This window comes from Rhamphochromis sp. 'chilingali' (genome assembly GCF_963969265.1).
Source record: "Rhamphochromis sp. 'chilingali' genome assembly, chromosome: 4".
Taxonomy (NCBI): Eukaryota; Metazoa; Chordata; class Actinopteri; order Cichliformes; family Cichlidae; genus Rhamphochromis; species Rhamphochromis sp. 'chilingali'.
Window position 1 is genome coordinate 43,196,687 of NC_137948.1, and position 17,858 is coordinate 43,214,544.

General features: G+C 40.4%; 1 protein-coding gene across 1 annotated transcript in view; it reads left to right on the top strand.

The window, feature by feature from the left end:
• LOC308395955 (teneurin-3-like) overlaps positions 1-17,858 on the top strand; it is a gene marked incomplete at its 3' end in the record, with an annotated part of 636,927 nt that overhangs the window by 582,168 nt on the left and 36,901 nt on the right. Inside the window, exon 5 of the mRNA XM_080881015.1 lies at positions 7,091-7,165. The remainder of the gene's footprint in view (positions 1-7,090; positions 7,166-17,858) is intronic.

The window sequence follows — 17,858 nt, forward strand, 5'->3', positions numbered from 1 at the left end:
CTAACCTGCCACTTTTCATATCCTCCCTGGTGAATTTGATGTTGATGTGTCAGTCCATCGAGTTAATGTGATCAGCGAATTGTGGTACATCCTGAGATTGGATTTCCACCCAGGTGTCATCCACATACCTGAACCAATGGCTTGGTGGTGTTCCAGGGTAGGATAGCAAAGCCCCCTTTTCCACTTCTTCCATGTACAAATTGGCCACGATGGGTGAAACTGGGAGCCCACGGCACACCCATGTTTCTGCCTGTAGTACTGACCCTTGTATGTGAAGTAGGTGGAATGAAGACACAGTTCAAACACACTTGGTCGATGCTGAGAGTGGTCCTGTTGCTGAGGTTGGTGTCATCCTGTAATCTCTTACACACTACCTCCAACGCTTCCGTGACTGGGATGCAAGTGAAGAGAGATGTAACATCGTACGAGACCATGGTTTCAGCTGCCTCCATAATGACATCTCTCACCTTCTCAACAAAATCCAGGGTGTTCTGGATGTGGTGTTCAGAACTGCCCACCAACAGGTTGAGGATTGAAGCCAGAAACTTTGAGATGTTATAGGTGACCGAGTTGATCATACAGACGATTGGTCTTGAAGGTGCACCCTGTTTATGTGTCTTTGGTAAGCCGTACAGACTTGGTGTTAATTCCCCTGGTATGAGGTCCGGTCAATATCATTGTCTTGTTCTGACTTCTTCATACAATCCATCACCCTCTTCCTGTAAACAATTCCTGGGTCTCCTTTCAAGGACTCATAACTATTTTTGTCACTGAGCAGTATTTTGTTACTCAGAGGCTCTTGACTAAAGAGCTCATTTGCAGACCTTTAAGCGTAATCCTGTTTTGTCTGCATCTGAGGCTGAATGGTTCCTGTAATCAGTCATTTTACATGCTGTTTGCTCAGCATTTGTCAAAGCTGGGAAGGCACCTAAAGAAAGCTCCAGGCAATCCAGATCCCTTATGTGTCCTTATGTCTGATTATGTGTCATGTGTATACAAATACAAATGGTTCAAAGCCATCCTCAAAGTCATCCTCTTTCTTTTCCTATTGTATTTTAAATGTATGCAATCCATAAAATATTAGTAAAGATATCTATGTAACACCTTTTACTGCGAAGCCCCGCAAGGGACACTAGAGAAAAAGAAAGAAAGAAAAGAAGTACTTTTGCAAGATCCCAAGTTACTTTTGCGAGATCACGCAAACGTTTTGCGAGATCCTGTTAAAGAGTTTTTCTCTTCTTTTATCTTACTTCTGTTGGTACCAATACACTCAGAAAAATTATGGTTCTTAAATGGTTCTTCAGATGTCTTCATGGTTCTTTAAAGAACCATCATATGTCAAAGAACCTTTTTATTTTGTGGATGGTTCTTCAGCTATTACAAATGGTTCTTTAAAGAACAAAAGGTTCTTCATCCTTAGCTATCTATATGCTATATGCCAATATTTATGCCATGGTGTAAATGGCATAAATATTTATTCACTATAACAAGGCTGTGAATTATACTGTGTGTTTTCTTTGTGTGCATGTGTGTGCGAAGGGGGAGGGCGGATTACCTGGCAATTACCCTTTAAGAGAAGATGGTAGGAAACTGAATATTCAAATAAAATTTAGAAATAATTGCTTAAAAATATACTGGTGGCAGGGGTGGGGGGTGAAAGCCTAAAGACCCTAACCCCCCCCCACACACACACACACACACACACCCCTAACCCCGCAAACCCATTATGAATATGGTGAGTTAACAAACAGTTGACACAATACACACATTCAAATACTGTACTTTCGTTTTAAATTTTAATAAAGCATTACTATTTTCTACTCCAAGGCATTACTTTTGAGATTATTATATATTTTTGAAAATATAGCATAATGATAATACTAGTTATTGTAAACTTTACAAACCACCCAGCAGTATGTAAAGTCAAATTATAAAATACAAGTAAATAACAATTGCAGAACAGAATGTCAGTGTAATGAACACACACTTCGTTTTGACAAAGCGCACTGCTTAGGTAAATGATCTGAGTAGTTGTTCATCACTGAGCAATTTGTTAATATGTGTTTCGAGCCAAATAAATGACAGGGAGAGAGAGAGTGACGTCAGAACACGTCATACTATAACCTCCCGGGAGCGGACGGAGGTTCTTTAAAGAACCATTTTTAAAAAGGTTCTTTGAAAAACCATTAAAGGTGCCCCAAAGAACCATTTCTTGATGGTTCTTTGGGGCACCTTTAAAGGTTCTTCAATGAACCACTGAAAGAAATGGTTCTTCAAAGAACCATTGTTTGAAAGGTTCTTTGTGGCACCAAAAAAGGTTCTTCTATGGCAGGGGTGCCCAATCCCGGTCCTCGAGAGCTACCGTCCTGCAGCTTTTAGATGCATCCTTGTTCCCACACACCTGAATCAAATGAATGGCTTGTTATCAGGCCTTTGCCAAACATGATGGCATGCTGAAGAGATCAAACCATTTGATTCAGCTGTGTTGGAGTAGGGATGCATCTAAAAGCTGCAGGACGGTAGCTCTCGAGGACCTGGATTGGGCACCCCTGTTCTATGGCATCAGTCTAAAGAACCACTTTTGGTTCCAGTTGGCACCTTTATTTTTCTGAGTGTAGATCTGTCCAGAGTACTGCAGCTGGTTGTCAAAAAATGCAACCAAAATCACCAGGTCATAGTATGCACTGCGATGAGTGTGTCCCCTTACACCAAGAACTGTGTGTAGTGCAAAGCACTGATTTAATTTTTTAAAGTTTCAGCCAAGCTCAAACTGAAAATCTATGATTCTCTCCCACAGGTTGTTTCAAGGGTTGGACTGGGAGAAAAAATTGGCCCTGACATTTTCGGTCCACGCGGCTCACCATGATTACTCAAATAAATAAATAAATGGATTTAATTTTGTTTGATTATAGATATTGAAACTGCAGCCTGGTGCTACCGTGACGAGTTGTTACTAGTTATTGCTGGTACTACGGTGCAGCATCAGCAGCTCCAACGGGTAATTTTACATATTTTGCTGCCATCTGTTTTTAGTTTCTTTTTCTTTTCCTCTTTTAGCTTTTCAGTGCCACCGTTTCGTCACTTCTTCCACACTGAAGTCTATTCTATACAGGGCGTGTTGCTAATAAAAATGAACAAATTGGCTGCTGTCAGCATTGTACAGCCGGTGCACAACAGCCCTTCAACTGACCCATCGGCCCAAAAGTGCGGCATGCCAGCGCGGTTGCCTTTTTATGACTGTTAATACTGTATGAATTCATTAATGCAGGCACTTTGCCGCCTAGAAATCTTATCTGTAAAAATTATGAACAGTGACAAGGGGCAGCCCGGACTGAGTCCAACACTCACCTAGAACAAATTAGACCACATAACATTGCAGAAGGGTGCCAACCAAGACAGCCCTTCAAAATACAGGGCCTTAAAGAACTGAGGGCGGATCTCATTGATATCTGGTTTCAGCATCGCCACCACCAAAGTAAATGTACTGGTTCTTATATAGTGCTCTTCTACTCTATCTGAGCACTCAAAGCATTTTCATGCAACTTGCCCATTCACACAGGCACGCTTTTCTATGTTCTTTCTATGTAAGTGGTTTCTGTCTAACATTCAAACCTGGGTTTACTATCTTGCCTAAGAATATTTGGCATCCAGACTGGAGCAGACGAGGATCAAACCACCAACCTTCCAATTTATCTGCTCTATCACCTGAGCTACAACCACCCCAAAGGCACCAACACTCTTACAGTCGCAGCTCCTTGCAGCAGGCTCAGTAATGGATGTCTGGAGCATGGCCTCTCCGGCATCCTCCTGCCACCTGATCCAGCTCACCACCAGGCGGTGATCGGTTGAAGCTTAGCTCCTTTCTTCACCCAAATGTCCAGAACATACGGCCGCAGATCTGATGATACGATTACAAAATAGATCACTGGCGAACTACCCAAGGGCTCCTCTGCACTTAGGAACATTGTTATGTGTGAACTTGGTGTTTGTTATGTTATCTAACCGTGATGTAGATTCTTAGCAGAAATAACAATTAAATATGCAGCCTGACAAGCTTAACCCACCTTTAGAGGCCAGCTGTAAAGGTTCAGGTGTTTTGGAGGAATTTCCATATATTTGTGATACTGTCTGCTGCCACGTCTATTAATGCTTTTCATGATCTGGCCACAAACTATAGCAATTCCCAGATCTCCTTCAATAGGCAGTTGGGGAGAGTCACAGTATAAAACAGAGCAACCTTCAAGTGCATGCAGTTTAAAGTTTCAGAGTTCGAGTAGGCAGCTCTCAGATTAATATAAATAGCAGCGCCAAGCAGTAAATATATTAAAATATTCATCTGCCACTTTGCTGTTGGGGTTTTTTGAGCCTGCTAACACAAAGAAAACATTTCTATGTCAAACTTGCTTCAACGTACTCCCTTCTAACTTGACTGCAAACTGTGAAATTGCACGTGTGAAGAAAGTTCTTCTTGTATGTTCACTGACTTTTTCCACCATGTATATATATGAAAATATGAAAAACAGAAAAGTGATAACATACCAAATGAAATTCTACTTACTTTGTAGCAGCATATTTAAAGACAAATCAACAGGAGACACAATTTTGAAAGACATTTATGGAACTCTGTCTCAAATTAGTTTATTATCCAGCCAAAAAACCTGGTTTGTGCAGTTTATCTGGAAAGTATACATACATAATTCATTCCTCTCCTCAAAATTCAATATTAAAAATTAAAAACAAAAATATAACACGTACACAAGCAGTGACAGCCTTTGCCACTCAACTGTGCTGTAAGTGCTCTGAATACTTCACTGCATTTAACAAGTGTATCGTACATTCAGACCCTAAACAACAGGCCATGAATTTGCTGGCAGTACACGCAGAAGATATGTTGTTTGTTGCTGGTTAATGTTGATTCTTATGTTGGGTAACTGGTACTGAGTTAATACAATAATGTTCTTTTAGCCATATGAAGACGTTTGGTGATCCCAATATAATTACATGTCAACTGATGCTCTCATTGCTGGTTGCATCACAGAATAGATCCTCACATTCAAAACAAACTTTTATCAGTTTCATATAAAAAGATCTGAGCTGTAGTCATTCATTCAACGTGTGTTCACATTTTACTTTGCAGTCGCTTTTGCTTAACTGATGGTGACATACTGCTAATATTCATTGTAACTTTTATGAAGGAGATGCTTTTCTATGTGGAGTGTTTATGGGGTAAATAGTTGTTTATTCATTTTCATGAAGCAGATTTGGCTGTTGACATGAATTGGTGAGTAAATACAAATCCCTCTCTGCACGCTAAAAGCTCTTGTGTTGATTAGTGAGAGGGTAGGGAGAGCTATAGAAGAGTGGGGGCGTGGGGAGTGAGGAATTTGTTTACCGCACACTTTCCTCCCTCAGATCTGATTAGCTAAATGTCACATTGAATAGTTGAACCTCTCTCGTGTGTGTGTTTTTCTATATGCAGACATTTTACCAATGAATTTTTATTTGATGATGTTTTAAAAACTGAAACAATAGCTGTGTGTATTTATCATCATCTCTCGCTTTCTCTGTCAGACCAGGTTGAACAAAGTTCATCAATATCAAAGTTTAGAGGTGGACAAAAGCTCCATCGACTCTATTTAATCTTGACAGACACAAGTGCGCTGCCATGCAAACATAATATAAATTATTGGAAAATGAAATATTCACATTCACTTACAGTTGCTACTGTCACTTATTAGCGACTTTAGAAAAACGAAACCAGATACATTAAACATCTGATTGCAGAAGTAGCATTGTTTTTATATGGCATTGTTTTATCTCTTAATTCATATTCTAAACATGAATTCATGACTGAGACCCTGAAACTGACTCGAGAACAGAATGACCTGCTCTGGAAACATTATGAGACAGACTATGTTAGATAGAGATAGACTGGCCAAGTGAACAGAGTGAGGTCCACTGAGGCGCTGACTGTAAATTAGGCTGAGGATGACATAGCTCATAAAGAGCCTTGCTTTCTTCGGGGGTTGGTTGCTCCGTACTGTTATGGGGAGTTCAATTTTATTTATACAGCCCCAAATGACAACACCAGTCGCCTCAAGGTGTTTTATATTATATCATAATAGGTCAAGAAAGAGGATCTTGATGCAGCACAGCAGACACACAGCTCGGTGAATAAACAAAAATAAATGTTTGTAAAAATGCACTGGTTTAACAGAAGCTGGCTGAAAAAGAAACAACAGGTACAGGAGTCCTGGCAAACACAAAACATAGAAACAAGAAGTTCAATAGAAGAGCTCAAGTAACATTGTCATAGTGGAGACTTTGTGCGGGTGGGGTGATGTTAACAGTCTGTTTTGACAGACCGTTCAGATTAGCATTACCTCCACCTTCCAAATATCCTGTCACATTTGACCTCTGCTCTCACGTTTATTTCACTTCTGCCTTTGACTTCAAAATGTGTAACGTCTCTACAGAAAGCGATGTCAAGAGAAAGCAAATGAGCCACCTAGGTAGCTAAAAATACACTGTAGTCAAATATTGTACATGTAAAAAGCCCAAGTTATTCATATCAGCAATTTACAAGTTGTGTTATTCCATGAACCACTCAAATCAAATCAGAGTAAACATCTGGCCTTGTGTTTACAGTTCAAAGTCTGTATTGAATTATATATTGAATGTTTTATTTCAAAGTTAGGTGGTGGTGCACAGGTAGAACCAAAAGAGAGAAATGTTGTTGTTTGGGTGAAACAAAAACGTGTGAAGAATTTTGTTCTGCAGGTTCATTTAAAATCATTTCAACACTTTTCATATAGTTTGACTTTACAACAACAATCTTCACAATAACAGTAATGCCAAAGTTCAGTAAAGTAAAAACACAACTATCTGATTGTGATTACTCATCAAACTAAATATATTGTGTGTGCTTCACAATTAACACACGATGTGATTAGTTAGAGGCAGTGTTGGCGCAGTCACAGTTGGTGCTTTTGATTGGCTGATGTGTCTGTTGGCACTTCGTCTGCCATCCACGAATTACAGACAACAGGAACGTTTAGCATGTAATGCATGTGTGTCTTTCTGCCCTTAGTCTTGGAACCACAGACGGTGCAACAGGACTCCATCAGACCGGTACCAACCAACCACTAGACCACACAACAAGTCGGTAGGTTCCATTCATATCCTTCATCTGCCTCTCCACCTGTGTCTCGTGCATTTCTAACTGTTTTGCGTTGTCTGTTTGTGTTGCGCTTTTTCCTGCCTAAGTTTTCGTTGCTTTCTGTTTTTGTGTTCATTTTTTGCTGAAGTCGTTCTTTCTGTTTCCTGCTTAATCTCACAAGTAGATTATCACCAATTTGCCTTGATTAGGCCATTCTTCCTGCAGTTGAGGCGGGAAGAAAGACAAAAAGCCACTCTGCAATTTGAACACGTGCAAGGAACAAGTGATTGCGATCAATAAAAAAATGAGCAGGGAGAGAACAAGGGTGAAAATAAATGAACAAGTAAATAAATGAATTGCCAATTTCTGTTCTCGTCAAGTGTTTTTTGAAGGCAGCTCTTGAGGAAAAGCTGTTTCCGCTGAAGGACAGCAGTCTCTGTCTGAGTGTGGGTGTCTCTGCCTCTCCTTTCTGCATGTCACTGCACACCCAGGCTCAAGGTGCTTTAGACTGAGGGAGTGTGTGAGTGAGTTAGTTATGGGGAAAAGGAAGGGGTTAGATTGAGGGTTGAGCTGTCTTCCTCTTACATGGCAAATGTGGGATCGGAAACAGCAACACTGGATTCCAATCATTTGACCTGCACACAAAGCAGCATTCACTCAGTTTTAATATCGCTCTGGGTTCTTTGCTAGCTTAGCGTTTATATCCAAGCTGAAGGCTGCGCCATTATTCTCCACCTCCGCACGCCACAATCAGCTCATTGTAGGGTAACTGCAAGTGGAACCGATAAGCAGGATCGGCAAGCAGACTAACAGTTCCAAGAAATGCGACTTTTACTTTTACTACATAAACCAGTTCTAGATTCCCATGCTAAAGCTAACGAGTCCCCACTGTCCTCTGTCCACCATGCTGGATTCACAGCCACAAATGGAGCCACAGTAAGGTCCTTCATAGCTTTATTTTTGTACGTTAGTACTGTCATATTGAGGAAATAAACAGACACTAGAAATCTCTCGTTCTTCTTTAGGCTGAGCAGCAAAAACAGGAGTGTAATGGTTTTAGCTAACTAGCTAACTAGCATCATTAACTAGTTAATGTGGCTAGTAGTATTTGTGTTTGCAGTATGCCCTAATTCGATTTTTTAACATGCATGTTTGCAGACTTAGCCCTTAGCACTGTTACAGTAACAGAAAATACAGAACACTAGCTGACAAATACAGCAGCATAAATACAGTGATCGGTGCTGCTGTGACATCAGTGTTAGGTCTGATTACTGTCAGACATCAAGTGCACGTCTCCTCTCTGTTTGTCCCAGTGTTGTCAGTAAAAGGGCACTTCTTCGCCACAGAACTGTCATTTAATGACATCAGTATATTACAATTTTAATGACACAAAATTAGAGCCTTCCCCAGCACCTTCATACTGGTCTACACGTTTATTATGTAAACAGGAAACTATACCAAGTATGTGTCATGTAGCAAACTGGTTCAGTTGTGAATATTTATGCATATGACACCCATGAATTATCTCACTTTGTGTTTATGTAACTAGCTCTGTGTTCTTTTTCCTTAGCTTTTTTTATAAATAAAGGTGAAAGACATTGTATTGTGTCACTTAAAGAGTACTGAAGTCCCTGCGTGGGAGTCCTGTGGTTCAGAGTGAAGGCTGAGGGCTCAGAGGTGAAATAACAGTCCTCACTGGGACAAACCGAATGAGAAAACCCTACTGACATGTGGACTGACAAGCTAACATTTACGTCACAGCAGCATCACTGCAATGACACACAGGGACAAGACAATAAAGCCAACCTTTTCATCTGTAGTGTGTATTTGTGTATATATATATAGAAATATATTTGTCATGTTTAGGTTTCTATGCATATTAACAATGTTACCAAATAAGAAATTCACTGTGACTTATATACAGATTGTTTATTTAGTTATTATTAGTAGTAGTAGTCAATTAATTAATTTTTAAAATATTATTTCTTTCACCTTCACCAGCTCTTGGACTCCAACTACACCCCGGTGACTTTGTCTGTCCTCCTTGTTTATGTCTTCTCCTTCTCTGTGATGAACCTAATTCTGTAGTTTTAGCCCATTTGTTCTGCGCTCTTTCACCAAATGATGTTGTCATGTCTGTCTCTGTTTCTCTATAATGAGCTCTATGAACCTGGTGCTTATTCCAGTGATGTTAAATCTAATAGTATACAATACAGTCTAAATGTATGTTGTTTTCAGCAGCTTTTGACTAAGTTTGGTCAGGAAATGTTTTTGTCCGTTAAACTTGACAGGCTGTTTCATCGTTCCTCAACTACAGTCTTTTCATGTTCAGCAGAGCCACCCCGACACATACATGTTATAAATTCATTCAGGAAAGCAAACATTTCCACGGCGCAGGACAGCCGGCCCTTCGAGCTGTGGCTAGCTGAGAGCTAGAGGGACGAGACAGTGATAAACACACGAGGATGGGAAAATAGCAGGAAAGGAAATGTGGAAGTTGGCGGCTGCACGAAGGGAATGAAGGAGTGAAGGAATTTGGAAACAATGGAGTCTTTGTTAACACTGACCTTCCCTCTCTCCCTGCCTACACTACACCTTCAAGCTACCTCCCATCCCTCACTCCAACTGCTCAGGGTATTTGTTTTGGTATTAGGTACTGTATCCACCAGCCAGTCAGATTTCAGATAATATTGCTAAACAGACGCTTGTGGGAAGCAATGACCTTTAGCATGCTCAGTTCACATTTTTAGAGCAGTTGGTTCTCTTTATTGTGTCTTTTTAGTCGTGAATCCTCTTGAAATTTATTTTTTAAATGTGAATTTAAGAGTCAGTTAATCAAATTATATAACTGTTTATGCTAACGCTTAACAATTAGCATGAGGTTGGATTAAACAAATATAGACACTGAAAAGTCAGAGCTATTCAGCTCCTTTGTGCTTCTCGGCCCTAATTATCATGTAGCACTCTGAGGCAGGCAGTGTGGGACCCAACTGCAGCATTCAGAGAAAAGAATAGATTAAAAGAGGCAGCTTTATTGCTGTACTGAAACTAAATAATTAAAAAAAATCAAGAAAAGAAGAAAACTAGGAGCAAACAACTGGAAAACTACAGGGTGCCCATGAAACTCACAGAAGACTCTGGAAGCAAAGCAAGAGGGGACAACGCAACAGAGAAGACAGGAAGACACAGATTATTTACACAGAGGGAGACTAGAGCAGTGTGGACACAGCTACACAGAAGCTGACTGACGAGACACCGGGAAGCAACACTGAACATAATACACACAAGATTATCAAAATAAAACAGGAAGTAATATACACTGGAGCTCAGAATCAGACTTTAGACTGAGCTCAACACTGGGACTGAGGATAAGCAGACGGACTGGGGAGACAAAGGGACAAAACACAGAGAGAGCAACATGAGAACATGAAGAGGGCAAAAAACATTGACGGGACTACAAATGTATTCATTAAAAACAAGACAGGGAAAGCAGACAGAGAGACAGAACACAGAGAGATGAGATTTTAAATCTCAATGACATTTTTATCTTGATAAATAAAAGACTAATTAGTGGCAGGTCCAGGTAGCTTTACAGATTGCGCCATACCAAAAGCAATTTTGTAAAAACTTTGTTGTTAAATTTTACTTTTCTATTGGTAGCTTCAAAATATCTATAAAAAGTATTCACTCACCCATCCAAATCATTTGTTCCAATCATATGATTTGACTTCCATGGCCACAGGTGTATAAGACCAAGCACCTAGGTTATGCAGATTGCATAACAAATATTGTGAAAGACTGGGCTGCTGTGAGGAGCTCAGAGACTTCCAGGATGTGCAACAAGTCCAGGCATGAAACTTCCTGGCTGCTAAATATTCCAGTCCGCCGTTGATGGCATCATAACAAACGTGGAACCGATTGGAAACATCAGCAACTCAGCCCCAAAGTGGTAGGCCACGTAAAATCACAGAGCGAGGTCAGCGGATCAGAGTCGCATCGGGTGCACAGTAGCTTCACATCAGCTCGAGAACAGTGCGTAGAGAGCTTCATGGAGTGGGTCATAATGACGGAGCAGCTGGAGATGCTGCCACTGGACTCTGGAGCAGTGGATACGTGTTGCTCGGATGAGCCTTGGTTTGGCAGTTGCCAGGAGAATGGTACTTGTCTTACTGCATTGTGCCAAGTGTAAAGTTTGCTGATGGGGGATTATGATGTGGGCTTGTTTTGCAGGAGTTGGCCCCCTTAGTTCATTTGAAAGGAAGTCTTAAATTGACTCCACAGTGTCTAGGCATGCTGAAAAATTAACGCTCCCAGCTTAATGTAGATGGCCCTTCCGGTTCCAACATGACTTCACATCAGTGAACAAAGTGCGGTCCCTAAAGACATGGATGAGCGATTTTAGTGTGGAAGAATGTGACCTTAACCCCACAGAGCCCTGACCTTAACCCGATGGAACACCTTTGGGCTGAATTACAACAGAGACCTCTCATCCAACATCCATGGCTGACTTCACAAACGCACGTCTGGAGGAGTGGTCAAAAATTCCAGAAAGAAGTTTCTAAATGTAAAGTTTAGACATTTTTCTGACAGTCCAGCATTGATTTGTGCCCATTTTAAGAAAAAGAAGTGATGCCTTTCCATTCGTCCATCTGTATTAGGCTGACCTTAAACTGGACACTGAACACACAGGGATTACTGTTATTTCTGTTTACACCCCCACCTCCATCCTCCCCCCACCACACACTCACACACACACACACACACACACACACAATAGCTCTGTCAGTGTTTTTCTCTCACAAGATTGCTATCCTTGCATCTGTCTTTCTGATCCCTTTCTTTTTTTAATCTGAGCAGAGAGGAGGATTAGTTGGAAGGAAGCAAAAGGTAGCAAATGGAGAGAGAAAGAGAGAGATTATCTCTGCAGATTTGCACTCATGAAGTTGAGACTCAATCTAGGACTGACAGGGAGGTAAATATGAAAGAAAGATAAAAGATCGAGATGACGAACAGGAAGGAATGAGAGAATGAAGAAATAGAAACAGGTGGATTATTTAATAACATGGTAAGTTTGACCATTTCTTATAACGTCAAACCAGCTGGGACAGATGGACGTGAAGTGTTAGTCAAGGTGCACACTGATACTAAAACTACAGCTGCACTATAACTTATCGCTTTAACAGAAAAAAGCATCCTCTAAACCAAACCCTTCTTATATTTATAGCCCAGGCTGTTGAAATCAGAGTTTCTACATTAGGTCTTTTATATTTGATCAGTTGACTTTTATGACTTTTATGCTCTGTTTTGACTGTATAAAGTGAATTTTTACACTTCAGTCAGTGGTGCAGGTTATTGCAGTGTGATGCTGGGAACCTAAATAGTAAATTAAGAGCAGTATGGCCGATATCAATACCGATACTTTCACCTATAAAGGGAGTATCTGTATTGGAGAACAATGTGTCATGTCATCACTTATGAGCTGTACATTTGCCAGACTCATTTTAATGAACACGAACAGCTGTTGTTTTTAGAGACCTGGAATATAAATGTGCTTGTCTTTAGAGGACTTTGAATCAGCTGCTGTTGTTTACATGTGCTATACAACTGATGTGACGATGAGGTTCATTAAAAAAAGATAAAAATATGTATTTAACACAGTTCAGGATACAGAGGAGCTACATTGATTTGTTTTAAATTGCCCATAGGTGAGACTGTGTGAATGATTGGCTGTCTCTCTGTGTTAGCCCCGCCACAGACTGTCACTGAGGAATTGCAGAAGAGAATGTATGAATGGATGGACAGTGGGAGACTTACTGGACTGAATCCAGTTGTGTTAGTATCAGTCTGATACTGATACCAGTGATGGTATCAGTATTATCGATATTTCGATTGATATGTGCTCCTCTAGTGCAGATCGGACTCAGTGTGCAGGAACTAGAGTGCCTTTATTTACAGAGAGGCAACAAGCAAGACAATAGAACGAATGTTAGTGGGTCTGGAAAGAGCTGGTTTCAGTTGAAAACCATGGACGATATTATGGTTAGTGTACTGGTTCTTATATAGCACTTTTCTACTTTACTCTTTTCTAAACTCTCTCCAGATACGGGATGTGAGTTAGGGTTCTCTCTCTGAAACAATGTCTTGTTGGATCCTGTGAAGGTTCTTGGAAGAGATGACTATGTCATCGAGATAAACATCAAGATAAACAAAAATAAACCAGTTCAGATAATCACAAAGGACATTATTCACTAATACGCCCAATACAATATTTTCTATTCACTGTATGTTGCCTCAAAAATCATTAAGCATATGTTATACAGCATTATACTGAATGTATTTGTATAGGCAGCTTGTTATAGGCAGCGAAGGGCTAAATTGCTACACGCCATTATGGAGCCACTACGGATCATATCGACCGTCCCCTCAGCCCTGACCGGTCGCAGCAGATGGCCCCGCCCCTCCCTGAGCCTGCTTCTGCTGGAGGTTTCTTCCTGTTAAAAGGGAGTTTTTCCTTCCCACTGTCACCAAAGTGTTTGCTCATAGGAGGTCATCTGATTGTTGGGGGTCTCTCCGTATTATTGTAGGGTCTTTGGTGGCTGTAGCTCAGGTGGCAGAGCAGGTCAGCCACTAATCAGAAGGTCGGTGGTTCAATCCCAGGCTGCCTCCTGGCTGCATGCCAAATATCCTTGGGCAAGATGCTAACCCCATGTTTGCCTACTGGTGGTGGTCGGAGGGCCCGGTGGCGCCAGTGTCCGGCAGCCTCGCCTCTGATCCTTCGATAAGTGGAATCACACCTGTGTCTCTGAAGTCTCAGGTTTTCATCAAATGAAAATTGAGGAACGTCAGAGTCAGGACCAAAATGTCCTCTGGCTGAATAAGCTGAGTGTGTCAGAGTCACAGAAGTCAGGTTAATAGTATTGAGACTCCCACTAGAGTCACCGAGCCAGTGAAGGCATACAGTAGTGTGTAAGTGTCCTGGAAGTACACTGCCCTGTACTCTATCCACTGAAAAAAGGTTCAATAGTTTCTCAACTGTACATCCACGAACCAAAGCTTAGTTGGTGGTAAAGACCTACAGGCTTTGGACCTAAGTTTTCTCTCAGGACTGCAGTCATTGGACAGCACATGACTCCCAAGATGTGGACACATCACTGCACATCTCTGTGCAAAGAACAATCGTTATATTTAAAAAACTGTTTCATAAACTTTCTATCAAAAAGAAATACATTTCTCATCATGTCATCATGGTCATACAGAGCATATTTGCAATAAAAATGTTATTTAAATGGCTAAAGTGCACAGTTTGAATACTCACCTTGGTAACAGCACTCAAAATGACATGGAAACTGTACAGGATAATATCACAGATCTAAAATTATTAATTATGCTAAAAGTACAGAGACAACATTAACTGAAGGCCTGAGGATTTTATTTATTTCATTTCATTTACTGGGCTAGCAAAAATGCACAACATCTGGACTATTGTTACACTGAATCTTGGGTTTGTTAGCTGCTGACTACAGGGCCTACATCATTGCATCAATATGCATGTTTTAGTGCCTGTGGCTATGTGCAGGAACCAAATCAACATTAGAAAGTCTTTAGTGGAAAAATGTATATCTATATAAAAGCATGGCACATGAGTGTGAATTTTACTGTTGCAGGAGTTAATCTAATCATATTCCCCACCCTACAGTAGCTTCTTTAACTGCTGGAAACATAACTTACAACAGGATACTGGTGCAAGTAAGGAAAATGCGTCTGTGTTAGGAAGCAGAGTAGAGTGTGTGGGCTGTGCCCATAAATAAACTTGTCAAATCTTCTCTGACGATGCTGAACATCGTAGACTCCAATTGATTGGATTATAAGTTCAAAATGTGGAGAAGATGCAGAGGGCGCTACGCTGATTGCTGTACCAATAGGGCAAAAGCTTTTGATTGAGGCAGTCTTCCTCACTGGAAAAACAAAGCTTGTCATCATCATCAGTGGAGAGAGACATCGAGATGAGATTCTGCAACCAGTGGCAATCCCATATCTCCACAGTGTGGGACTGAATTCTATCCTCCAACAACGCTTGCACCAACAGAGCAGGGTTTATCAGGGATTAGCATCAGAATTTGGCAGTGGAGAGGATGGAGTGGCCTGCCCGCAGTGCTGACTTCAACGGCACTGAACACTTGTGGGAATAGCTTGGATGTGCTGTTCAAACAGTGTGATTAACACAACCATACTGACTGACTTGCAATAAATGCTGGTGGAAGAATGTGACGCTGTCCCGCAGCAGTGTCTGAGCAAGCTGGTGACCAGCATGGGGAGCAGGTGCCAGGCTGTTGTGGCTGGTGTCTGGTTTTTCCACATGCTACTGAGGCTCCTGCTTGTTCAATGAACACATTGTTACATTGCCAATATGTCTTGTTCCTTCAGCTTTAAATGATCCAGTCCAATAAACAGCATTAAATAGGAGTCAGTTGCAGAATGAGGCATTTGGCAGAAAGGATTTGGCACGTTCTTCATGGGTGCAATCCACAAAAGCATTTTCCTTACAAATGTTACACTTTTGTAAGGGAAAAAAACAGGTTTATCAACGGTATTCGATTTATTGCCAAGAGGTATTGTTACAGTACAACAAAACTCTGACTGTGTGGCAGGCAAGATTAGAATCCCAGCACAGGACTTTCTACACAGAAACTCTGCTTTATATAGCTGGAAACTGACAGATTAACGAAACATAATGAAGAAACAGCACTATTATTTTTATAGGGACTATCAAAATAAAACAGGAAGTAACAAATTGTGACACTAAGATCAGGACATACAAACCTGACAGAAGTAAACAAGGACCACGGAGACAGGACACAGAGAGATCAGACAGACACGGGGACACGATGGGGAAAAAGAAAGGAATGCAAACACATTCAAGACAAACCAGATGCAGAAACATGGGGAGGTGGGAATCATCTAAAAGTCCAGGAATCAAAATAAGCAATCACTACAACCCAGAATAGAAAAATGCATCAACAAAGACTCAGAAAAGAAGACAGCCAGGAGCTCAAAAAGAGAGAATGATAAAGATCACAAGAACAGCACTCAGTTAAAGGTCTGCACCCTCTCTTTCACTGGAATTTTAAATGTTTATTTATCATTAAAATGCAGAATTTGAAGGACCGTGGTAACATTTCCAAAGCAAGAGACAAAGTGGAAGGACAGTGTAGTCACTGTTCTCGAGGGGGGGGGGGGGCTTTGGGAGAGAACATAAATACCTTCTGTCATTACTTCATGTGCTAAACATGTGAAAAGTACAAAACTAAATTATGTTTAGATGAGAAATCTAAATGAATGATGTTGGTATAAGCACATTCAACAAACTCCTTATTGCTGTTTTTTAAAGTGACGCTCTAATCCCCATTAGGTTTTCTTCATTGTTCACTGAAGCACAGTGTTTTTAATTAACTGTTTAATTACTGATGAAACCTAATCAAACTCTCTTAATTCACTTCTTAACCAAAACAAAACCAGCAAACTGATCATTGCTTTCACTCATTTTCCATCCCTCTTATCTTGTTTTACTCGTCTTTCCTCCTTCTTTCCTCCTCTTTTTCTTTCAACATCCGTCTTCATCTCACTAAAGTGAATAAGTGACATTTTTATAACTAAGTGCTTTGTATCGAATGATTGTTTCTTTCATTTCACTGAAAAACTGTACTTATTCTCAGCATTGAGTTCCTTTTGTTTCATCTATCGACAGAAAATGTTCCTCACAATGCTTCTCTTTTTTTTAGCAGTTTCCTTGCGTTTAATAACTGTCCTCTCCCGGGTTATGTGCTCCTCTTCTGTAACGTTAGTTTTTCTGAATGGGTAACAAAGTGGTGGAGTGGTCACCGCACAGCAACAATTATCCAGTTTTAAATTATAGCTGGGGCCTGTCTTTGTGGAGCTTGTATGTTCTTCATTTGCCTGCATGGATTTCTTCTGGCTTCCTCTCATATTCTACTGATAGGTTAATTGCTGATTCTAAACTGCACAGTTTAGTATAGAGTATATAGAATAAGCACTTTATAAATGTATGGTTAAATGTGACTATAAATGCCAGTCCATTTCCACGTCTTTTAATAATCTTTTGTTCTTTTCTCATCTTTGTAATAATGTTTCCTGCATTGTTTCTGGTTATTATTCCTTTTTTCCCCTTTTTTTTTTTTGATGAATGAGGTTAAATACTCTTTTACTTTTTAACATTAAGGTTGTGTTCATCCCTGAAAACAGTGACGCACTACAATGACTATGACAGATTTCTAGATTCCTTCTTTTTGATCTTTTGGGTGTTTTTTGTCACACATGCACACTTCATCCTACCCAACATCTTTGATACATTCCAGTCTGGTTATAGACAAAACCACAGCACTGAAACAGCTTTATTGAAAATTACTAATTCTATTTTTATGAGCTATTTTATTCCTGCTTGACTTATCTACAGCTTGATGTTGCTTATCATGTTAATCAGACTACAAAACTGTCTGCCATCACTGGTTCTGCTCTCTAATGGTTTTCTTCATACTTGTCCTTGTATGTCCTCATCTGGACCACTCATGTGTGGAGTCCCCCAGAGTTCAATCCTGGGACCAATTCTGTTTTCTTTATACATTCACCCTCATTAGTCTAATAGATCTCCAATTATTGCTGTGCACATGATTAACAGTTATAC